At 38.3% G+C, this 26,484-nt stretch overlaps 1 protein-coding gene across 3 annotated transcripts in view; it reads right to left on the bottom strand.

Annotated features, from left to right (window-relative positions):
* MAGI2 (membrane associated guanylate kinase, WW and PDZ domain containing 2) overlaps window positions 1–26,484 on the bottom strand; it is a gene marked incomplete at both ends in the record, with an annotated part of 698,114 nt that overhangs the window by 240,730 nt on the left and 430,900 nt on the right. The window lies entirely within an intron of this gene.

The raw sequence follows: 26,484 nt of genomic DNA, 5'->3' as shown, positions 1-26,484 counted from the left end.
TCTTATTTCAAATCATTAGTTAGGACAAATTAGTTTTTGCAATACTTATGCCACAAAATAAGAGTTTCTTAAGGACTAAAATTTTGATGAGAATATTGATTATTTATTATGTTATGTCATTTTCACTCCCTCAAATTATCTCACCTGCTTAGAAAGTAAATAATCATCCAATGATTCAGAGATTTGCAGTTTTTAGTAACACTTTCACTATCTTGTTTTTCATATTTGTCAAATCTTTGCTATTCACGATTTCAAAATTTGTAATAGCTAATGCTAATATATTTTCAAAGAAACCTTTGAAAATAAGGTTGAAACTTTATGCTTTAGGGCTCAATATTATCTCCAAGTACTAAGGAATTCTGAGAAGACTTAAGGTGGCTGACAGATTACCCTCTACTTGTGTCTCCTGAAATTTCTGGCAACTTCCTCTGAGTCATCTACTTTCTGTCAGAAGGATTATTAGATTAGATGGACCACAGTCCCATCTTATCTATCAAGATCTGTATGTTTGCATTTCTAGCATATCTGATCTAAAAATGAGTGTCTTGCTGATACCCCAAATTTTTCATTAAAAATATGGTTAAAATAGATCATTAACGTGATTAAAAATATTTTTCAAAAATGTACTTTCTAGAAAGAAACATAAATAGTATGATAGTATTATGACAATACGACAATATTATTGTAACCACACACAGGCATGACAAAAATAAATGCTTATGTTATACATGCACAGTAAACCATCATGAAATTCATTTTGCAGGCAGAGTAAAAATTATTACTGGCACTTGTATTTCTGTGTGTTTCCAAAGACTTACTATGTTCAGCCACATGACCAACTCAGTACAGGTAAGTAACTGGATAGCCTTGTAACCACTGAATAGTCAATGAATTTTTCACAGCAGTTTAGCAAAACAATATTAATAACAGATGCTTCTGTAATTGTGACACACAGTAAAAATGCACTGTGTTAAATGACACTCACAGTCACTCTGGATTTAGGCATGTCTGAATAAAACTTTGACTCACTGCAGATTTTCTTAGGATTTTGTGAGATGGCAGCAGGTTTACCCAGGAGCTCCAGCGGGGCAATGAGATGTGGCTCTGCAGGGGTGATAGTGGGGCTCTCTGACTGCCTGAGTTAAAGCAGGGGAGCAGAATTTGGGGTCTAAGGGGAGAAAAGGAAATCTACATTGATCCACTCACAGAGACTGTGCCTCCAAAAAATGTCAAGACCAGAACTGTTTGCAGACAAATTTCTATGCTCTGACAGTATAGGCTGTTCTGAGAATATCTGGAAACCAACAGTGCTCAGTTGGAAGTTTCCTTTTGTATTGCTCTAAGATCATGTTACCTTTATGGGTGAGATTGTGTGTCAGTAACATCCCATACTTTGGAAATAGGATTCCTCAATTAAAAAAGCTCCCTGGCCTAGGCCATTTTACCAGTTTCAATCAGTGCCTCAGAGGCCTTCAGCTTGACAAAAGTTGTCAAATATGCCCTGATTTCCACTGATTCCATAAAGATCAGAAGATATATCCCAGGGATATTGTACTAGTGTGACACAAACTGTGTAACTAAAGCACAGTACCTCGGCTTTCTTTCCTTTGTTCTTAGTTTTGTCATTGTCATACAAAATTGAGTGCAGTAATAATTAGCAGGAATGCTAATATCCTGAATAGTAGATGAGGTGTTTTAACTGAAGGATGCTCTCATGTTATTTTAAAATATTAGACACTTTTTCACTTTGAGTGACTGTATGCATTAGCGAGAGACAGAGATAAAATTCATACACACAAAAAAATCTATGAATATCACATATATAAAAATACAAGAAAAAATTGCACATATAAGATCAGGGGCCAAAGAGGATTTAACTAATTTGATTTCAAACTAAAAATACTGTATAATTTCCAACTTCTTCCCTACAACATCAAACTTTATGTACTTTATGATCCAGTAACCATTGATTTAAAAGTGAGTTTAAAATTATTTATTGCTAGCTACTTCTTGATCTATGCCTTTAATTCAAAAATATGCAGAAAAAATGCAAATAAAAATAAGAAATTTTACCCATACTAATACAATCAGTGTGTCATAAAAAAATTAGTTAAACTCCAATGGAAAAAATATAGAGAGTGAGAGATTCAGCCATTTCAATGAAGCAGCAATGCTCCATTACAGAAAATTTAGAATCAATGTAAACTGTATCTTTTATCAAGAACAGATTCTCAGTGTATTGAAATTACTTATTTAAAACTTGAGAGATTAGAGATGATGGAAGACGCTCACAAAACCTTGGCAAATATCATATCTAAGCATAATATAGAGACTAAATGTTTAAAAACCATAACTTTTGTTGCCATTAATTTTTGAAAATCTCTGATCTCTTTTTTGTCTTCCCCAAGCAAGGGGAAGGGTTCAATAGGTTATTGTTGAAACACTAATCATAAGATACTGAAATTCATTTTCCTGTAGGTAAAAAAAGGAACACCAAATAAACAATTTCAACTGTAGTTAATTTTTAAAAAGGAATTACTAAAAAGAAAAAAAAAGGAAAAAAAAGGAAAAAAAAGGAAAAAAAAGGAAAAAAAGAAAGCGGGCTAGAATAAAACATATATCCCATGGCAATCAAAAATACCAGCAGTTAGGAGTTTTTTTAAAAAAATGAATGGAGCATAAACCAGACAACACCTTTATAGCACTATAGAAAATCACATAGTATCCTCTCTTTTGTATACTGCCTGCTGTTCTGGTACTTGCCTCTCAAAAATTACATGGGGGAACTAAAGAAGGGCAATTAAAGCTTGGAACTGCTTAAATTGATTTTGAGTTTTCAGCTTGGAAATGGGACAACTGAAGGGGGATATGGCAGATATGTATAAAAACAGGACAACCCTGGGAAAGTGCCTAAAAAATCAGTGAATGGATGCTTAGCTTCCCACTACTTGAGAACAAAAAGATGCCCAATGAAATTAGCAGGTTTAAAACAAGCAAAAGAAGTGGGTTTTTTTTACACAGCATAAGAGAATAGTGGCACTCGCTGTCAGATGCTGCCAGTATCATAAATGCAGTCAAAAAGCAATTATACAGAGTCATAGAAGAACAAAAGACTATGAGAGCCTATTAAATGTAAAGGTACAAATTCTGAATCAAGAGTTCCATACAATTAGGTTGGCAGAGTGCAGAATGTAACTCTGCATGCCTTCCCTGTTCGTGTGTTTTATGCCTGAACATCTCCCAGGTCTCTTCCAACCTAGGTGATTCTGTGACCCACCAAGGGGCAGTAGCAGAGACATTTTCCCTCCATTTGACTAAGTGCAGCTGCTTTACTACTCAGGTTCCTCCTTGCACTCAAAAAAATGTCTGTATACTTACCTGCCACCCCTGCACAGTCAAGAGGTCAGTTTAAGCCTAAGTGAAGTTCTTTGTGCTGGGCCTGAATCAAAGCCTCTGTTCAGACAGGCAGTGCAGAAAAAGCACCTCTGCTGAATCCATCTGGCTGCTGCTCCTGATTGCTTCAGTGCTTCCAGCTGCTTCTGAGTGCAGCTGAACGCTGGAGATGGTCTGGCCTAACCTATTTGACTTGGCTGCCAAAGCAGCTTGGAAGCCATGGCATAGTGACAATTACCAAGTGTCCCTTGCCACCCCTGAGCTGCACGAACCCTGATCACCACCCTAGAGTCAGACAAATTAATGGGTAGCCTTGCTCTGATGACCAGATCAGGAAGTCAGAAAGTCACAAGGAGCAGAAAAATGAGGAAATAAGGAGGAGGAAACAGCTTATTTTTTTCCTTAAGTTTAGTTCACCTATGTCAGGATGTAGCAAGACTTTTATTTTATCGATAAAGTGTTTGATGGTGAAGCAATATCCTAACTTTCTTACTGAGGAAAGGTAAGCCTTTGAGGAAGAAAAAAGGACAGAGCACTTGGGTGTAGCAGAGAAGCAGAAAAATCCCCATGCTGAAATGATTACAAGACTCAGATATACTGACAGTGCCTATACTGATGTGCTCAACACCCAGTGATCCCAGTGACTGGGCACAGTTATAAATGTGTGCTCAACACCCAGTGATCCCAGGGACTGGGCACAGTTATAAATGTGTCTCCATGCCCTGCTCTACTTTGTGCTCCATTGCAGGGACTGACCTACATGCATTTTCCTCTGCCTGGCCTTCCCAGTCCCTCTCCCTTTCTGTGAGGAAATGCAGCATAGGGTGGACATCTCCTCTTGCCATCCTTCTGGACAGAGAAGGCAGAGGAAGGGCTTTGTGCCAGGCTGTGGGAGGAGGAGGTGCTCCTTTAGTTCCTGATGGCCAGCCTGAGCCATCAGGTTGTGGAGAAAAGGGACCACTGCTGAGAGCACCCTTTGCTCCTAAAGCTCCACTGATCTCACATAGGAAATTAAAAGCTCCAGTTTAAAAAGGTATTATGAAAAGTTAAAATAGTGGCGAGGAATTAGGAAATTATAGTAAAAATGAACAACCAGACTGAAAACAAGAGGTGTGCCAGAGCCAGAAGCTTTCAGGATGAATACTTCCAGCTGTGGTGTGACTCACATTCTGAGCCCAGAGCAGAGACACATTCCTCTTCACACTTATTTTTAGAGGAGATGAAACAATACTCAGCTACAAATACAAACCTGCCTCTGCTTATTCAGCATCCTCATTTAGATTGATCTGTCTTCTTTGTTTATACAGCTTTGAATTGCTGAAGTATCAGTCAAAATTGTGTGAGTCAGCCACAACTCTAGGAAATGAGAGACAAACCTTATTTTTCAGTTATGAGAATAACTGCAAATGTTATGACGAATGTTAAACCTCTATATATTTGCTTTTGTGATCACTGACTACTGATAATAAACTAAGGGGAAGTACTCTGAAGTCTAATTGCTGCCTAGATTTGAGTTACATTTGATATTTTAATAGTTCACAAATACATATGGAAATGTAATAGATTCCAGTGGTATGGAGTTTTAGGTAGGCATAAATCAGCTTAATTTACAATAAAAATAATTATGTGAACAAATATGAATATTTTATAATTTGATGAAAAGAGGATGGCTGAATTTATTTATGACTAGAAGCCAACTGCATTCCACAAGAAGCATCTGTTCATGATTTATGTCTGTTTATAATCCAGATGAAGACTGGTGACAACTGGTGTCCCTCAGGGGTCCATATTGGGAAAAACAGTGTTTAATATCTTCATCAGTGACACCACCAGTGAGACATCAGGGACACACCAGTGTGCACTCAGCACATTTGCAGATGACACCAAGCTGAGTGGTTTGGTAGGTACACCTGCAGACCAGGATCCCATCCAAAGGGACCTGGACAAGCTCCAGAAGTGGGCCCATGGGAATCTCATGATGTTTAACAAGAGCAGCTGCAAGGTGCTGCACCTGGGGTGGGACAGCCCCAGTGTCAGCTCAGGTGGGGGATGAGCAGATCGAGAGAAGCCCTGCCAAGAAGGACTTGGGGGTGCTGGTGGGAGAAAATCTGGATGTGACCTGGCAAAGAGCACTCACAGGCCAGAAAACCAACTGTATCCTGGGCTGCATCCAAAGCAGTGTGGCCAGCAGGACGAGGGAGGGGACTCTGCCCCTCTGCTGTCCTGAGACCAGGCTGCAGTGGCTGCACCCATCTCTGGGATTCTCTGCACAAGGAAGAGCAAATCCAGAGGAGAGACACAAAAATGATGGACCACTCCTGTGAGGATAGGCTGAGAGTTGGGTTTGTTCAGCCTGGAGAAGAGAGGACTCCAGGGAGAACTTATTGTGGCCAGACACTACCTAAAGAAGGCTTAAAAGGATGACTTTTAGAAAAACCTGTTGCAATAGGACAAGGGACAATGGTTTTAAAGTAAAAGAGGGTAGATTCAGACTTGATAATAAGGAAGACATTTTCTTATTGTAAGGATGTAGAAACACTGGAAGTTTTCCAGAGGGGTAATAGATGTCCCACACCTGGAAACATTTAAGGTCAACTTGGACAAGGCTGTGAGGAGCTTGATCTAGCTGAAGATGACCCTGCTCATTGAAGGGGGTTGGACTAAGGGAGTTGGATCACCCTTTCCAACTCAAACTATTCAATGATTCTATGAAAATCAATGAACTTTTTATAACAAGATATTTATTTTTTTTAACCTAACCTGCTTTGGAGCCTGCAAATGAACTACTATGGTCTATATTCACTCTATTTGGCTCTAAGTGTTTAACTGATGGAGTATTTAATTGGAATTAAGTAGAGCAATCATCTTCCAGGATGTGCCTAAAAAATACCTCCTTCTATAATGACCCTCAGCTTGCAAGGCCTGGGACATCAAGCTGATGTCTGCTGCTGTCCACACCCTGTGCACTCTTGGCATCTAAGTTTAAGTGTAGCTTTCTGTTAACCTCCAGAAGACAGCAAGAAAACAAGCTGATGGTTTTGGTATCGTTTAGGGCAGGCCCAACACACCGGCAGTACAACCAGCAGGGTAAGACCATATGAGTTTGGTAGTCTTTCAAATATTTTGTGTGAAGTTTTCCTGGACAACACATCCCAGGAATAGGTGTTGCAGACATCTTCTTTGAAGGATTTGGTATTAAGCCATGGAAAGGACCTCGAAGATCATCAATACAACTGTTAACACAGAGCTGCCATGTTCACCTCTAACCATCTCCCTAAGTTCCACAACTACAAGTTTATTGAACGTTTTCAGGGATGGTAATTCAAACACTTTCCTGAGCATCATTTGTGTGCAATGGATGTCAAAGACAGGAAGGAATTCTTAAATGCATGGTCTGTGAACTTCCATGAACCCAGCATGTGGTATCACTGTGCTTTCACTTAACTGTGCACACACATCACTTTGCCACAGAGGTACGTCCAATCAATTGCCATCTGCTTGTGAAATCACTTTATTCTAACATTTCTGATCATCTGTAGATGTAATTTAGAGCATTTTTTTGTATGCCTGTTTTGCTCAGCAGTAAAACCACACAAGTATAAAATATTCTAAAATGGAAAAATCCACTTCTCTGTATTCCTACAACCATCTTATAAAATTCCTAAAGAGGAAGAGTGCATAGATTTTGTTAAAATATAATTAGTGATGTATTTTAACAAAATCCAAGACAATTACCACCTCCTTAAGGAAGTCTAGCAAACTTCTTTTCACCCACTCGCCCTGAGTAATTTATTTTGACGGGTGACTATACTATAATTAGAGCCTTTTTTAATCATTGCTGTAAGGTTGGGTGAGTAGATTTTGTTCTTGGGTTCATACATTTTCATGATGGTTTTGCAAAGCTGCTTGATGGATTGAAGTTGCAGAGCTCTTACCATGACTCCAAGAAAGCGGAATTAAAAAATGAAGCCTTCTGAAGCGTTTCGATTTTAGATTTACATTGGTATTATTTTTACTCATGGACTTGTGTCATTAAAATGGCAAAGAAATAGGAAAACTTGTAGTTCAGATCTCCCAGAATTTACAGGAAAAAAGTTACTAAATATAGATTCACAATTATGTTTTTAAACATCAACTTTTAACTTCTATTGTGTTCTCCAAAATAGTCTCAAGAAAAGTTATACGTTATAGTTATACTTTATACTATCTTTCTGCCTACTTTCAGTTTCTTTTAGACAGAAGACTGAAGGTCCTGGAAATGTCTTTGCTCTTCTTTTACTAACTAAGCCTTTGAATCCAGATTTCTTAGTTCTCTGAGTCTTGCTGTTAAATTAAAGTCTGAACTAAAAATGAAGATTAAAATTCATTTACTTTGGGAGCGCCGTCTGAATGAGTTACACGTGATACACAGGACTAATTCCATACTTGCTGGGTATTGACATCCCCAGGGCTACCTGTTACAAAGTCTGGTTTTTCTCCCCTTTCTATTTCCTAACTGCATTGGGCTTCAGCTATAAATCAGGTTACTTGAAAGAAATACTTTCTGGACATCCCAGGGTTCTGCTAGAACAGAGGGGTCAGAGTTACTGCCTGTGCATTCCCAAGAAACACTTCAGCATTCCCTGACAGGGGTTGTCCAGCTGTTTCCCAGGGGCAGGGGGACATTTGATGCCTTGGGCTGTTGTGCCTCTTCCCCAGGCTGAATTCTCATTTGGGTTGGTCTCTGCAGCTTCTGGTGACAGACATTAGGAAAATATGTTAACTTCTGTGTCAAGTAATGACATTTTAATAGCTGGCTTCAGGATTGTCTATTCATCTACATTAAAATTAAGTCACTAATTATAGCTGTGGATTTTTGCCCAAGAGTGTTCTGGCCCCCAGTGAATGCAATAGCAGAGGAAGTTTCTAAATTCACAAATGCAGCGATGAAGACAAGATGGGCTGTCAAACCTTCCAACATGACAAAACTGCTGCTCTCTTACTGTTGGATACCAACTGCCCCCAATAAGAGCATCTCTTTTCCATCCATACAGACTGGGACAGACTTTATAAGTAAGGATGCACAAATTGGGATTTTATGACTTAGTTGGCATTTTTCAAGATAAATATCAATATCAATATCATTTAGTAACAATAAGGTGGTGATAGAGTACACCAGATATGCACAGGGCACGGTCTGATTTTGAACATTTTGAAGACCCCCAAATAAAGGCATGTATAAGCTAGTTCTCATTTTTAAAAATATATTTTCCTCAGAGATATCACTTACCACTTTAGTGTATTTCAGAGAGTTCAAACTTGTAAGTTTTCTTCATCACTGTTTCCATAGTTCCATTTTACATAGCTGTTTTTCCTTTTAATTATCCTCTTTTTCCCCCCACGTTTTTAAGTACTAGGATGGCTTTATCCTATAAATACTCTGCATTCCTTAGATTTTGCTAATTAATCTTTTAGCTGATTGCCCATCTACAAATTTTGGCACATATTCAAGACTAATCCTTAAAGCTCTGTGTAAGTGTACATGAAGCAAGTAGACAACAATTTCACCTTTACAAAATGGGGTACAACCCAGACTGTTTTCATCATCCCTTTAATTTCTACCAAGACCAAACCATGTGAGCAGATACAATCCTCTTGAGCCCTAAATCTCTCACAGCTGGGAAATAACAGTTCTCCTGTCAGATGTGGGAATCCCACGGGTTGAAGGTGTAAATACCTTTCAGATAAAGTAACTATAAACCATTCTGTGTTAAATCCAGGTGGAGGTGGCTACACAGAGGGAACTGTCTTGCTTTAAGATTCCTCTAAGATTAAGGTCCTGACCTTATTTCTCCCAAATATTCTTCAAGTTTGTATTTCTTTCTGAGAAGCAGAACACATCAGTTTTAGATAACGGCCTAGAAGAGAGAGGACTGCTTATCAGATACAGCAGAGTGCTCCACACACAGCACATCATCACACATCTCCCAACCACCAGCAAATATGAAATGACCTTCAACTTTCATAACCTGATTTTCTCCTGAGCACAGTGTACAGAAGTGAAAAATCTAGGCAGACCTGACAGACCTCTTGAAAAGGCTATTCCTACATACTTAAGGAAAATCATGGACAAAGAGAAAGGATTGAATAATTAATGCAAAATGGAATTTGGACTTCAAAAGTAGGAATCACGAAGGTATGAATTCAGGCTATTGGAACAGGATTATGCAACAATACAGCTTGATAAATACATTAGTAACTGTTTTATAGTGTTCTGCACACTTTAAAGCAATTCTGTCATCTGACCTCATCTTTGAAAAAGCAGTAGTATAATCTGAAAGCTCTGCTTTTCCAGAAAAGAAGCATGGTTCAATTCCTAAACAGTGTGTTCTTTGCTACCACTAAGCATAGACACCAAGATACTTCTTCCCATGTCACTCATCATTTTTATTGTGAGTTGTCTGGAAGGGACCCTTGAGTAATCGCCTGTCCCTGAATGTGTATGATCCCTGAGTGAGATAGAGAGTGGGTTTTTAGCTAATTTCACTTTTCCTGCTTAGAAGTTCAGTATCTAAAATAATGAACTCTCTTCCCTCATCTGCCCTGGTAGTGATTTTAGATGAGGTTAATTGACCTCTTGAAGTGTACTTGGGTTTTGGTTGTTACTTTAAAAGAAGGTCCAGACACCTTTAAGCTTGCTAATTTTAGATGATTCAGACCCTTCATGATCAAGGTCCCAACACACTAAAGCATGCTATTACTTTCTTCCTTCATTTAAAGATTTAGGCTAAGCAAACTTAAAAAAAGAGATTTTTTGCTTCCCTTTGTATATTTTATATATTATGGCTAAGATTTTTGTGGAAGTAAAAATTCTTTGCCATATTAGAGAACAGCTTGCAGCAGAGTCCCTCCCTTTTGACAGTAGTGCCTACATGGTTTTACACCCTTACAAATTATCTGGAAAGATGAGAAAATCTAAGAATATTTCTAGACAAAATTTCATCTAGTTCAGTCTGGGCCACAGAAATGAATGTTTCTGAAGGTTCAGAAGGCTTAAAAAAGAGAAAAAAAATAAGTCTAGGGGAAGTTATTATGTTAGATGAAATTTATTACTGATTAATGCAAATCAGAGAGCCATTTTGTTGCAAATTACTATTCTTTCTAGAGTGATACTGGCATTGCTGCAGACATCTCACTGTATAGTAGCAGCTTCCTTCTGCTAAATAATAAGCAAAGTTAGAATTATTCACTGAACTAAAGGAATCAAATGTCATGCAGTGCTCATCATGTGGTTAAGAACTTTACTGCATGCAGCACTGGCCCAGATTTTTTTAGGAAAAAAAGCTCCAGAAAGAAAAGATGTTCCAACAAAAGCAAGTAAAATTATAAGCTTCCTATAATAAAAATAAAATGAATTTCAGTTGTACAAATTAACTATATTTCTGTGGAAGGTGGTATGAAGGAAAGGATGTGCCAAGTTTTTCAGATGAAGTTTCAGTTATAAAATGGGAATGAATTTCAAGAACACAGAGTCACTATACTAGAAGTTTCTGAGAGATTACCCATATGTTAAATCAATGCACACTTACTACCTGAAAATGCCATGTGTAGGGCTAGGTGAAGTTTATTCAAAAATGATACTGCAGAGTCATGAGAATTGTGTGATCGGTCTTTTGCCTGACATAAGAAGCTGGATTAATGCCCCCAGCCCAGGTTTGTTCACTACTGTGTCTCCTTTTTCTTCTTTTTTCATAGGACTTTAAGCTTATTTTAAAAGCTGTGTTTATAGACACCTTATAGATTTTCAGAGTGGCATTTTCTCTGTGTTATAGCTGGAAATCTGTCTCCAACTGCCTTGACAACCTCGTGAGATACTCTAGACTGTTAATTTCATCTGACAGTTTCTTCAAACCCGAGGAAGAAAAGAGATCCCTGTAGTCAATCAGTTTTTGTGTTCATTTCTTCAGGTTGCTACTAGAGAAAGTTATCTTGCCAATTGGAGAGGTATGTAGGGAATCCTTTCCTTTTGTGCCTAAAAAGCTTCTGCAGATTGTCCTGGATAGGCATCTTGCACAACATGAATAAATCAGATGTTCCCCATTGGTCTTTCCTTAAGGAGTTGTCAGAATAAATAAAAATACTTCTCAGAGACTCACAGTGATTCCAGGTACAAAAAATAAACAAACAGACTTAAAAAAAAAAAAAAAGAAGAGAAAAAAACCTACATAAATTCTTTTTTTATCAACAGATTGTTATTTTGCCATATTAGTGCAAATCATCAGGTGTTTTTTAAAGCAATTTGAAATCATAAAGCCAAAATACTAAGTCATAACTAATACTTAATGGAGGCTCTGTGTTCCCTGTTTTCCTTAAAGCCAGTGGCATAATTCTTTCTAAAGTGGTATTTTTTCCCTCACTATTCTGTCTACCACCTTGCTCCTGAGATGACTGAGATATAGAGCTTTACCTTTCTCATGTGAGTTTTAATCCATAACTTTACTGCCAATGAAGTCTTGGGCTACAAAAACATATTTTAGCTCCTCCAGAGCTCAGTTACTACATAAAGATCTATGATGAGGCAATCCACAACCCCCAGAATCTGTCCTAAAAACACACAACCTACCAGTGCTAAAACAGAACTTTAAGCCAGGGAGAAAAAACAAAGTTTAAAAACTAATTATTTTTTAATAATTCAGAAAATTTCTGATTAAATACAAACTAAGAGACATTGAGGAATGAAGTAATTGATATCACCTGGGGTGAGTTTATCACACATTAGTAGGAAAAAAAAACAAGCCAAAAACACAGAATGAAAGAGTTTTGCAGTTTGTAATAAAAAAGCTTGGTCGTGCTTGATGAGTCTTTCCTTCTAGTTCTTGTTCCTAAGCTGTATAATGAGGCATTCTGACATGCTCTTCATCAGGCCCCACAAATTACAAACTTCACAATATCATTCTCCCAAAAGAAGGAATGGAGGGTCACCCTCATTCAGGAGCTAAGCCACCACTGGGAGGGGAAGGTGAGATGTTAAATAAACTCTGACCTTCCACTGTTTCTTTTCTTTGGACATGAGACAAAGGAGAAAGTGGCCAGAGGTTGTAAATAAAGTGTCATAACCACCATCAGAGCCTGGACATTTTGCCATTTGGCCAACTCTATCACTCAGTCTCTGAGTGTGGATAGGACTGCTGGGGACATGGGGAAAAATGGGTGCTTTCCACTCATTTATTGACTCTGACAGAATTTAGGCACCAACTGACAATTTGGTCCCAAGGTCATGGAGGTCTCTGCATGCCCAGTGCTGCAGAAATGCAGCAGCTGCCAGTGCTGACTGAATTGTTATTGGAGTAGGTGGTGGCAATGTTGCCCATAATTTACACTAGAAAGATACAATAGAATTGTTGTTTAAAACAGTGAGATTTGTAGATACATCAGACCAACAGCAAAAAGAGCAGTTGTAAAAAGAGGAAGAGTTTTCATTTTGTCTCTGAAAGATGATATCTAATAACTGCCTGAAGGCCATTAGACAAATAATTAAAAACAGAAGTTAAGTAAATGAGTTGCTATTCACCAGGCTGACTGTGGGGGGGGGGGGGGGGGGGGTGGGAAAAGAGGTAGCTGAAAAATCTGTGCTCTTTTCATTCTCTGTCAAGGACAGCCAAATGTTTTTGATGTGTGGTCTGCACAGTCATTACAGATTGAAGCCAACATGCACAACTGTCCAAGTGTTTCTTATCTCTCTCTTTCTCATTGACACACTGTGTTGCCCCAGGCTACTTTTTGTTGGCTGTCCTTGTTTTGCCTGCCTGCCTGCTTCATTTCATATCCTAAAATCCTGTTCTGGGGTAAAAGACTTTCTACTATGTCATGGATACCTCTTGACTCTGCCCTGTGAGCCAGCAGAAGCAACAAAGAAAATGAAATGCTTCTGTCTTGTTTTGACTTTATTTTTTGAAAACTGCACCTAATAAAAATTCTCCAGTAATAACAAGCACCAGTCTGGTCCTATGAAAAAGCAGAAGGGTTAGTGTTCTATGGAAAAAGAAAAATGAGTTTGGTACATGCAAATTATTTAGGCAAACTATATATCTGTGACTGATAGGAATCTTCCAATCTGTAAAAAGCTGGCACAACTACGCAAATTCCTCCAGTGAAATAAACATGTCATGATCTCAAATTCTAAGTTTATCAAATGTTCCAGTGTTTTAATTCTAGCTAAATCTTCAGAGAAGACCTGTGTTTTCCACAACCTTCATTCCACCATGAAGCTACCCCTCAAAGATATCAAGGATGTGTTCCTCCTTTTGCGTGACCGTAAATCAAATATTTCCACTGAAGCTGATGGACTTACTGTGATATGAAAGAAATGCAAAGTTCAAGGGTTTAAAAAGTGCAATTCTGTGAAACATAGGGGTTTTTTTTTTTGTGATCTTTGAGTGATTACATATGACAAGATTCACTATATTTACTCTTGCAAATGGCAAGTAATTTCTCTTTAATTTTCATTCTGGACAGAAAATGGTTGGGAAGAGTCACAAAGCAATAACAACCTTGAACACTTACGCAACACTTCACATTTCAAACTGCTTCAGAAATGTAAACCAATTAGGCTGTCATTATGATTTATGCTAAGGGAGACAAGAAATATATAAACAAAGTCAAATAGAAATGCAGGGCTCCAAACTACAGTTCTGTGAATTAGAAATCACAGAAAGAGCCTTCCAGGGACTTCCTGGAAAATGGAAGATAAAACTCTGGAGTAGATTGAGTAACAGCTAAGACGTTGTAACCTAGTTACTGTTGAATGGTCACGTGTGGAACACAGAACACATAAATACACCCTTAGTCTAAATAAGCATTAACAGCTTCATCTCACAAATAACTATCGTTCATTAGCTCATTAGTGAATTTCTTGAGATGTCTTATTTACAATGCAATTACTCCTGGCAGATCTGTCTAAACTGATAACCAAAGGGCAATTAAAATCAGTGCCCATGCCAGACCATTAGATGGTTTAAAGAGTAATATCTATGCCACTGGTTTCTTTTAGAAGTACATTGTTAACATCAGGAGCATAAATGTTAATTAGAGTAATGACTTCATTCACCAATTTCTTTTCTACAAGGCCATTTGGATCAGAATTCAGCTCCTCTGTTTGAAAGGGCGAGTTCTTTTTAATTAGGACAGCTACTCCATTGGTACTAGTAATAAATGAGAGGAGAGATCAAGGTCTCACCCACCAAGGTTTTTCCACTTTTTTGTTTCTGTGTAGCATTCAGTACTTCAGAAAAAAGCTCCAGCTTTAGTCAGAAAAAAAAAAAATAAAGTCCTCATTCTTATAACGTTAATGTGGATCTTTTACAAACATTTATTTGCAGCCCAGATGTTCTCATATAATTTTTGAGATAAATTTTCCTCCCTGCATGTTTCCCTAGGTAGATCAGCAGCTTTAGGTCATTGCTATTCCACTGGATCACCCCCCTAAGGCAAGGGTCTATGCCAGAGTGAGACTAGTTAAGAGAAAGTGTCAAAGACTATTTAATTTCAAGCCTTCTCTGCTTTTGTGCATGTCTCACTCTTCAAACACACTCTGACCCTGTCGAGGCACACAAACGCAGCTGGGAGAGGATGGGCTGAACTTGGCAACAGCAGTGCCCAGTACCCTGCCTGGTGCTGCCCTGAGCTCCACAGCAAGGACTCCTGGTCCCAAACTGCACACATCCCAGCAGGGACAGACAAGCAGCAGAAAAGTGCAGGCTGAGGAGACAAAGCAAGGAACACAGGACTGCATTCGCAGGGCAGGAAACATTTCTCCTCATTATTCGTGCCTAGACTGGCAAAGCCTCATGGACTTTCACATGGCCACTTCCACCTTTCCTTCCTTAAATGCTGGAACTCATTATTGCAGAATAGGTTGGATTCTAAGAAGTTAATTCTTGGCAATATTTCTTAAACCTGGCCTTAAATCTGGCTGAGCATCTGCATGCACTGGGCATATGCTCTTACAGCAGTTGGTGGCCAAGGATGGTCTTGAGTCAAGAAGGGGCTGCAGGACATGGTGACTTCACATGCCAAAGCAGCAGAGTGCAAAGGCTGAACTTCATGTTCTCAGAGCCTCTGAAGTACTGCATTTCTGTGGCTCCTGGGATCCACATTTCACATTCCTATCCTCAAAAGAGCAAAGAATGAGAAGATACAGACATAACTGGGAGTAGACATGGGCACCAGTCTTCAGTCAGTTTTGCTGGGTACAAGTCCCTTCTGGACTCTAGTGCTAATCTACGAACTTGTGGGCAAATTATGTGTGCAGAATCATGAGGTACATTCCTCTACAGAAAGTAATAGCTGGCAGACAGATAATGATACTCTGTGGAGCAACCTGTATTGCCTCCTAGAATCCACAAAGATGGCAACTTGTGCAGCCAGAGATGTGCTCAAGTATTTACATCTACATGCACACAGTAGAAACACCATGCTCAGGCAAAGGTTTCTCATACACTGATATGAGAGAGAGTCATATCTTAGCTTGACCCTAACTAGGTCACTAGGAGTTAGCAATGGGAATATGCAGGGGCCCTCAAAGAACAATTTATTTGGGCAATACCAACAATCCCTTCCTAAGATTAAACACAGCAAGAAACTGTCTTAGTCTGATGTAGACCCAGAACAGCATTGCGAAAATCAGTTTCTGTAGTTCTGGAAATGAAATACAAGCAGAATTAAGATTAATAATAATAATAATAATAATTCTTCCATATGTCTAAAAACAGTATACTCCTTGTACATAGTTAACACTTGGTCCAACTTGTTCATAATAAACACCATTACAGAAGGCTAAAATTGCAAAATTAATAATTTTGTGAAAATCTCCTCAGTTCTAAAGAGTTTTGATGGTATTGTGGCCAGCTGATATCGCTGAACTTGACACAGTACATCTAAAGAGCAAAGTGTAAAGAACTGTAAATTCGCCAGGTTGAAGCTACATTACTGCAATGACAAGGTGATACAGACATTTTCCCTGTTAGGGCACTACATAAATTATAACCAAAATTTATATTAAATTAAAGGAATATGTCGTCACCACTAGAAAAGAAGTCAACAGTGTAAGCCTTGCTATTAATGGTTCACAGTGTCAGAAGATCAAAGGTGACCCTGGCATGGAGAATGCACAAGAATTAGATCCTCAGACAGAAGGCAAGATTGGATGATCACTGAGCAGGCTGCTAGGAAAAACTTACAGAGCTACTGTCAGTTCTGATTTTTAAGCTGGATGTTCCACATTAAAAATGTCATTCAGAATGATCCTAAAACTTGCTGCTGTGTGCCATTAGTTCAAATGCTGTGTTAACACTACTGCATTAACATCAGTGCCACTCTAGAACAAAGTTTTGTGTAACAAAATTGGAACAAATAACATTTGGAAATGCTGAATTTCCATGAACATTTTCTGTCCAGAAGAACTAATGATGTCATTGTCACTATATTCACCAACCTTGCTGAGCAAGACCTATCCTTGTGTGAAGTTCTCAAAATAGCTTTTAGACTGCAGCAGTGTTGGAAGTTGGAATAAACCCAAGACTTGTGAAAGTTGTACCTGATGCCCCTCATCACTGCCCTGTTATGGACCATCATCCTTACTCTAGTGCTCCTAGCTGAATTTGTCTGAAGCAGACCAGAGGGCTGTTGAGTAAAACCTGCTCTTCTGGTAGATAAATGGGAACTGCAGGAAAGAGAGGGATGGGAGAAAGCAGCTGTGAATAGCCACACTGGACACTTCTCCACCAGCTGGTGCTGGGTGGGACGTCTGTCAATGCCCCAACAAAGGAGTGAAATCCAGCTGTCATACTGACATAGTGAATCCAACTCAAACACTGCACTGTCAAGTATGTAAGGATCTTTTAACCCATTAAAAACCTTTTTTTTGGCCCTAGCATTACCTTAATATCCAACTCTCTCGTGTTCTGTCTCTAAATCTTTAGTTTCATGCAAGCCTAGATTAAATATGGGTATTTCAGGTCAGTAATCAAAAAAGATTTACAGATGCAGAACTCAGTGTCCTTCAAATGCCTGTAAAACAAAGACTGTTGTACACTGAGTGCAGTGGAGAAATGGCTGGAAATTAAGAAACCTGAATGGTACTAAGGGTATGTAAAGTCGTATTGGGTAGATGTGAAAGCAAAACAATCAGAACTGCTTTAGTCTGCCAGTACCTCTGCAACTTGGAAAGAGGTTTTGGGCTTGACTGTTCATAAAGACAGCAGGACTGTTTATGGGAGAGACAGTTTTAAAACATAATTACCTGGTGGTTAGACATTCTTGGTGAGAAACCCAAATGCATTCACAGACTTTATTTGAAGAAAGCAATGTATGGATGGCCATGAGTATGGATGCTTTTTTTACCTAAGTGACATGCTTTTTAAATTATCATGCTAATAATCACTTGACTCTCTTTTTCAGGAAAAATGAAGATAATTAATTACTTTAAAAATTATTTTCCCTTGCATTTACTTTTGTTGTTGCTGTTGTTAGGTTTTTTCCTGGCATAAGAATGCTCTTCATGGAAGCTTTTGAGCTAAATGCAACCTATCTACTACCAATGTAGATATCAGTCATTGACAGAAAAGCAGATACAGCCACACGTTAATTTCCCTTTTCTTACTACTCCTGACTTACCATGTTATTAGATCAAACTGGAAAGCTAACATGCCAAACTGTTTATTCTGAGAAAACCTAGAAGATACTTGTCATTCAGCTGATTACATTTTAAGTCGAGTAAAAATTGTTGAACTAAAAATATATTTTTGAAGGAATAGAAAAACAGAAATGTGAATTGTTTAACAAAGCTATTCCTATCATTTCATATACTTGCATTCTTGTATTTTGTCTGTCTAATTTGGATTATGGCTTCTTAGTAAATGTATTGTAAAAGAAGACATCTGAGATTAAGAAACAAAATTTTTAAGAACTGTGTTGCCTGTGCATGCTTTGAAACTTACACTTGTTTCTTACACTGTAAATTTTTAGTTTCCAAACCATTGATATTTAATTAAACTGATTGAAAATGAAACAATTTCATGGCTGATGATGCTCTCTACAGAGTGAAACAGGACAGGAAGGACAGGAGGAAAAGCAGAGGGAGCTTCCACTGGATGAAGGGGTCAATGCATTGAGCAGTCAGTGTGACAGACACCTTTGGCACTGCTGCTGTGCTGGGGAGGTGCTGCTCTGACAATGCGGAATGCCCCTGGCATTATAAAAACAGAGAGTGCTCCAGTGTTCTTTAGGATGTACTGTGCAGATTTAAAATGGATATTTTACATTTACAGACTAAACAGACGGTGTGTTCTTCTGGGACAGCCCTATTATGCAGTTGCTAAGCAGCCAGAGCCTCATGTGCAGTGCCATGCCCAAGCATCAGACCTGGCTGTAAAGGCACCTGCACAGCTCCTGGCACAAGCAGCGCTCCCAAAGGCTGGCTGGGCTGCAGGGGCCACGCCTGCACCTCACAAAGTGCCTTCTGGCAGTGCCACTGAGCACACAATCCCTATGCACAGCCAGAGCATCTCTCTGTTTGCAGATCTGCCTCCCCCACAGTGTCCCGCTGGCAGCGGTGGAGCTCTGGGAATGCCAAAACCATTGGATGGCCCCATCTGCTGGGAATGCAGAGGATGCCACAAATAGATTCACCTGGGATGCTATGCAGCAGCACTGCACCAGGAAAGGCTCAACCTGTGGCCTGAGCAGAGGCAGGAAAAGGACTCCTGCCTCAGGGTGACTCCAGCTCTGACCTCTCCAGCCTGCTGGCATTTGTCTCTGCTGGGAATGTGGCAACAGAGTCTTGTAGCAGCATTCTGCACGAGCTAGTGTGATCCAAACCAAGCCACCTCTCAGGAATCTTATTAACTGTTAAGGGGATAATATACATGGTTCTCAGACTGTAGCATATCATGGTATCCTTGTGAAAACCTCCATCCCTGAATTAATTGGTATTAGAATTGTTGACTGGGAAAAATTACTTTCATTTTAAAAATATAATACATGGTAACCCTGGGTGTCTCCTTTGCCTCCATTGCTAAAAACGTGTACTTCATGTCTAATCTGAACAGGTTCAGGTTGCAGCCAGGGGATTGTATTATACTTTGGTTGCAAGACTGAAGAACTATTACCTGGTATCTGTTTCTACTAACACTGCAGAAATACTCGAAAAATGTGACAAAGTAACCTCTTTGCCTTTAAGGTGCTAAACCAAACAGATTCAAGTCTAACTTTAATATTTCTTATGAATTCCTATCCAGCTTGTCATCTACCTGCTTTCACTGCATGCACCATAACTGGACAGAGCCACTCAGGAGAGCTTCAAGCAGCTTCATACACAAAGATGATGCAACATCTCAGGTCCTACAAGCCTACAGACACCTTATCTCTGCCCTAGCACCACAGCAGGAGCTCACACACACTTAATGTGGTTTCCTATGCTCTTTAACTACCACAAATTATGAGAAAGAATATTATGACCTGTATAAATGTGTCCCAGACTAATCATGCCTTCATAAAAAACTTCATGTTTATAACCTACCATAACTTACTGAGCTCTTCTAATGCAGAACTGGTCACCTGCCTTTTAGAAACCAGGTCCCCACTCTTCACAAGTTTGGGTTTTGGTTTCTAAGACAGTGTAGTATACAACCACTCTGAAAGCTATGGTGTCTGCTTATCAGAAAAACAATTTCTATATACCATTTTATACCTACTGATGCATAAGAAAGATGTCTGTGGGGCTGTTGCAAAGAAGAAGCTGTGAGAACAAAATGAATTAAGCTTAACAGTGACAAGCTAGCAGAGACAAATACCTTCTTGAAATACTTTGCTTACAAATAAGTTATGACTGAGAAGCCTTCAAGAGAGGTAGATATATACACAAAGTTCACATACACACGAAGTTTACATAACAGGAGGACCTGCATCAAAACCTTAGGAAGCAAAGAAGTGTGTGTAAGTATAAAGGTATGGATTCCATCCTGTTATTGACAGAAACTGCATGACAAACTGCCGGAGCAAAAATGATAGATTAGATGATATTAGTTACGTCTACAGCTTTGGAATTGGAGAATAAATGTTACACTATATAGTGAATGCATCACAGACCACTGAAATGCTGTAACCTTCACCAAGCAAGTGCAAAGTCAAATTTCAACTTACCTGAATTTTAACTAATGTAAATAAGATTCTTCACACTCACTTTAACAAACTTTTTTCAAGTGTTCAAGCAAGAGGCATATTCTTATTAAGATTTTAAATAATATTGTACATCACAGAAGCTCCCTAGATATTTTGACTCCTAGTTAGGCTACCAAAATAATTAGCTGATTTATTTATGTGATTTATTTAAAAAAACCCTTTAATAAAAATTATGCATATATCCATAAGGTATATAATAAATTACATCTAGTTTCCAGTCATCTAGTTGCATACTCAGCCAGGTCATAACAGACATTTGGTTACAGCTATAGTATGTGCTGTGGTGGAAGAAAGATTGAATTGGAATTTTAATCCCCTTAACCTGCTGCAAGCTACACTGATGTACAGTTTTTATCTGTTTAATATCACTGGTTAAGGAAGACCCCTGCTTAAAAACTCTGTGTCAATCACACATGAATAAATGGAACTGAAAAATGGCAGTTTTCTCAAAATGACTGGAAAAACTGAACATATGAAATTTTCTGACTGTAACCTGATTCTGATACTCATCCATGAAAAACTGGCTTCCACTTCTCATGAGTGGGAAAAAGAAGAAATTTAAGAAAGAGATAAAGCAAATGTGAAGACAGCAAGCTTTGATGTTAGGAACCTATTTAGTTTTGTTTAGGATTCATTGCAAATCCCACTCTCTCGAAAAAGTTTTGTTATTTTTAGTGTTCCATAGCATCACTCAAAACTTATTATTTATTTAGTACCATTCATCTCCCAGGTGCTTTAATGACTAGAACATCACAAATGAGTGGCAGAAAAAACACATAGTGTTATCTACTTTAGCATCTACCAGCATAGATCCTTTCCTTGCCCAGCAGTTATATTGCTTTTCTGGGTCTATTTTAAATATAATTAAGGTATAAAATCAATCTTAATGAATTCTCTTTTTAAATCCAATGCCTTCCAAATAAGAAACACACAGTTAATATAAATTCTGTTAAGAAAAAAGAAATCAGAATCTCACAAATATTGTAATTTGAAAAGAGCAGTTTAGACACTATTTATCTAGCCCTCAGCTGAATACAATTCCTTATAGGAGGTGGGGGGATGTTGCAACTTTATTGTTGCAATGGTTCTTTGCTGTCAATAGTTCCATCCCTGGAATGAAGCAAAAATTCAGTTTTAGAATAATTTTACTTGTGCTTCTTCAATTTCCTTTTATGTATAGTTTAATTCTCAGGAAGATCTGATCAAAATGAAAGTGTCAAATGAGTTTTAAATGGCATAAGGCAATCCAGTGATGAAATTTCTCATGTTATATAGACTTCATAGCTATAGACCGTATTTGTATTTTTTCTAGTTTTTATTTTATAATTCATAATTATTGTGCTTCAAAAAAAACATAGACAGATTTTCTTAAAAGAAACGTGGCCTATAAAGCTGTTTAAATGATAGAATGGTTAAAGTCTGTTTAGGTTAAATCAGGAATCCCTTCCAGGCATAGGCGGGGTCCAAATGAGTTTGTACAGATACCTGTGAGCAGAGGACAGCTCAGAAAAAACTGAAATATTCCTTGTCATTCCAGACAGATATTCACCATTCTGCTTAATGCACCACAATGGTGCACAGACAGAAAAAGGTATGGAATATTATTAAAGACATGTCTGGAAAGACCAAGAAGCCTCTCCTATCTGTCATAAACATTCCAATCAAAATCCTAGTCAGCTTTATAAGAAAAATCCCAAAATTTCAGGCCATTCAGGATTCTTCTGAAACAATTGGCATAACTCTTTTTCTCTTTAAAATGAAAGTTTAGGATTTTCTTAATTCTGTTTTACATCCCTAATCTTTTTCTCTAAAATTGTCTTTCTGCAGCTCATACTCAAAGTGACACCAGTGTCCCATGGACTGGAATAAAAAGTGGTTCCCTGGCAACAATATCGACACAAAAGTTCTCATGATTTTCTCTCTCACTCCTGTGTCTTAATGGATTGAATAATCTGAATAGCAGAGAAAAGCAGCAGGCATCTGATCTTAATGAACTGTAATAGCTAGAGACAGCATGAAAGCAAGCAAAGGTATTTGTGCTATTTATAAACTATTGGATCAGCTGACTCAGCTTCACCAGCATTTGGAATAATTCATATTATATTCAGTGAGTCTTTTCATGAGATACTTTAGTGTGTCAGGGTATGTGCAAAATACACTTCATTTTTACCAGCAGTTTGATCTGATAGCTATAATATATTGGAGATTAGGAGAAGCATGGGTTATACCTTCAAAGCTATAATATATTGGAGATTAGGAGAAGCATGGGTTATACCTTCAACACGATAAAGAGCTGGGGAAAACCCAGCAGTTCATTAACAGACCACAGAATGGAGTGGCCATTTGGATCCAATGCTCTGCAGGGGGCGTAAATCACTTTGTGATTGCTTAACACAGCTAAATTCTCCCCAGATCTGTTACCCATCCCAGAATTACACAATCAGTTAGGATGGAAAGGACTTCTGACATCAAGTCCAACCTGTGACTGAACACCTCCACATCAACTAGAACATGGCACAGTTTCAACCATTTTGAATGTCTCTTGGCACTTCAGCTCACCCTAGAATAGCCATTCATTGGCAAGTGGATTTTTCCCATCTTAGGAATGCTTTGGAAAATAAAAGGGAAATAAAATGAGAAAACCAAACTGTAATGTTTGGAAGGAGTTGTTATCAGTCTGCTTTTGTCAGGTAGCATTCACACCATCTATTTACACTTACAGATTAGTGTCACTATTTATAAGATGGCTTATCCTATACAGTTTTATATATCTATACATATCTTTGATGTAAGTATAGGTGAGGACCTTTTCTTCCCCATATTTCTGTGGGGATATGTACCAGACTGGGGATGCTAATGGTGGATGTGGTCTTGTCGGCATAGCAACTTTTACAGGAGTCTGTTTTTCATCTGTCTTTTTGTGAACATCCAAGTAAAGAAAAAAAAAATACTATAGTTTCTGTACAGGAAACTCTCCCATACTCCAGCCATTACTAACTAAGAAAGTCCACTCCAGACTGTGGCTACTAAATGATAAATAAAACAAAAAAGCACAAGTTTACCAGCTAAAGAAACTGGAAATATTGGTCTACAATAAAGCAGAAAACAGAGCACTTCCAAAATTTCCATAGTTTAATTTTACAGTTGTGATCTAGAGGCATTTGACACACAGCCAAATACTTGTCTGAGATTTTATGTGATAAGCGATGTGTAATTTACAAAATTCTTTGCTGGTTCTTCTGGGACTGAGAGAATGTCTAACTGTCGTTTGTATTCACTGCATGCCAAGACCAAATGTATAAATATTACATTACTCAAACATGAATATAAATGAAAAATGAAGTATGTGAAACTAGAGCATGAAGTGAACTTAGAAACAATTGGCAATGCCAGAAACATGGGGGAAAAAAAAGATTCTGCTGCTGCAATTGAAAGTGAATTGTTAACATTAGCAGAGACTGCATTTTGTAACTTCAGTCTATTTCACTGTATGGAACTGGGCAATTGATAACAAACCCAGAACCCACATGTCCACCTTTAGTGTACAATCTTCCATGATATGGAGATCAGTATTACAGTCCAGCTGACCAAGCACAAGTGCCCTCTGCAGCTCTGGAGCCAGTAAGACGTCTGGGCCATTCACACAGGACCAGCAGACTTGAAACAGGACTCCTGGGAAACTTGTGCTGGAACAGCAGCTGAAGGTCCAGTGAGATACACCACGTCTGTGTACACATTTGGGTGTTTAAGTTTGGATCAGAAGTGCACACAGATGCAGCCCCCCATTGTTCCTATTTCCCATGCATGGCTCTGTGGAGCCATCCTCAGAGCCCACAAGCTGCACTGTTTTCTCATGCAACTAACACAGAAGATGTCCCCTGCCCCCTAAGTGTGTTCAGCCTGCAAGACCAGGGTGGAACCTAACTCACAGTGGTTTAGGCTCTCTCCTAGTTCGCAGTGACAGCTGGGACCAGAGCACGTGGATGGTTCTCCTTGCAGAGCTGCTCCTGTATCCCTGTGCTACCTTCCAGTGCAAAGGCAGGCTATGCTTTCCCAAATTATTCTAATGGACTGTTTTAAGCAGCTGAAATCTCCTGGCCTGACATTGGAGGGAATGGTTCAGTCCAGCCTGAAGCTGACATACAGCATCTGAATCCCTCTCCAGACTCCCCTTGGCTGATTAGCTGGATCTCATTAACAGATAGCACTGGGACATCAGAATCCTGGACAGAAGTGTCTTACCATGGAACCAACTCCCATCATTTGTGTCAGCATCACAAAATCTTTTAGGAACTATAGTTTTGTTACCTAGAAAATTCAGCCTCCCTATAGACCCATCCTCTGCTGGCAACAGAGGATGATGGTGATCCTGGATATCTGGTAGGCAAGCAGAGCCCTTTGGTGCTCTTGTCCCCATCTAATATCCTTCAAAACCTCTACACTAAACATCAAGCAAAAACCTAAAAGTCAAGCACTACTAAAATCTTCAGTGAATGGAGAACAAATTACAATTAATATATAAGCAATATATAATACTGCCTGTGAAAACCAAATTTCTGTTATCTGTAGACAGATGTTAGTTTCTCCTGTGAATTTTCCTTATAGTTGTAAATAGGAATTTTAATTCATAGCACTAATCAAAAGCTGCTCAATCTTTTAAAAAAGGTAAACACACAACACTTATTCACCATGTGAATACTAAAATGAGTCTTGGAAAATAAACACATAAAAATTAGCATTTTTGGCCAAAAGTACAGATGGGAAAGATTTATTTTGTTCTTTAAGATGGATTCCAGGGAGACTTTTAGGATAATAATTTCCCCAAATAATTTCCTCAGTCTGTGCTTTAGTTTATTGTTGATTTCCTAAAAGAGAACTTTGCTGCTGCTTCTTTTTAAAAACATTTTATAACCAAAAATATTTTTATGTTAGAAATTAACACAGAGCTAGATGAAATGCTTTCTTTTTAAATTTAATCTGGCTATTTTGCTAATAGTGGTCACACATCCTAAATAATCTCTCCTCCTTGCTGACATTTACACATTTCAAATATTTGAAACAGTGTTTTGCAATCACTTTTTCACTGTAGTTATATAAATAATTTAATCTTTTCATTATTCTGGTCTCTCTGTGCTTGATAAAAAATTAAATTGAATAAATACATAAATACTCTGAGTAATCAGGTAAAAAATTCTAAATCTGCTTTATCCACACTATTATTTACAGCTTACCCCTGTGTCTAGTTTTTTTTCCCAAATAGTACTATAACCTTACCTGAAGGACAAACTTTAAACAGCATTCAACACACTTTAAACACCTAACTCACCTCGGCACTTCTAAGATTTTTGCCACAAGTATCTTCAAACATATTACATAATTTTTAACCTAAATTAACTGCATTCAAAAGTTGGATAAATCTTCAGAAATTATATCATTATTTTAGCTAATGCTGAGATAATTGATGACAAAACTGCTTAATACCGGAGACGTGACTCCCAATACAGAAGCCTGTTTTTACAGGTTCCTGTAATAATGAAAAACTCGGAAGATATGAAATTAAATGAGAAAATTTATGAGCCCCATTAATTATTTTCTGTAGACAATAAAGACTTTCTCCTAAGAATTTGTGGAAAGGGTTTTTTTACTCACTATACTAATAGTGCATATGCGTGTTAAGTAAAATACACTACAGAACGTGACTTAAAAATGTGTCCTTCTTTTCATTTTACAGTTTCTCAAATTTACTCATTCTTATTGCTTGAGCTCTGTCTGCAGGTAACTAGTGTGTGAATAGTTCATTTCAAGGATTATCAAAATTCTGAGCTGTGATTAGTCATTTGATTGGAACAGAGAAGTCACATGGTTTTGTTTATT

The sequence above is a fragment of the Fringilla coelebs genome (assembly GCF_963513975.1).
Source record: "Fringilla coelebs genome assembly, chromosome: 5".
NCBI lineage: Eukaryota > Metazoa > Chordata > Aves > Passeriformes > Fringillidae > Fringilla > Fringilla coelebs.
The sequence above is the reverse complement of the archived record's forward strand: the minus strand, read 5'-3'. Positions and strand labels throughout refer to the sequence as shown.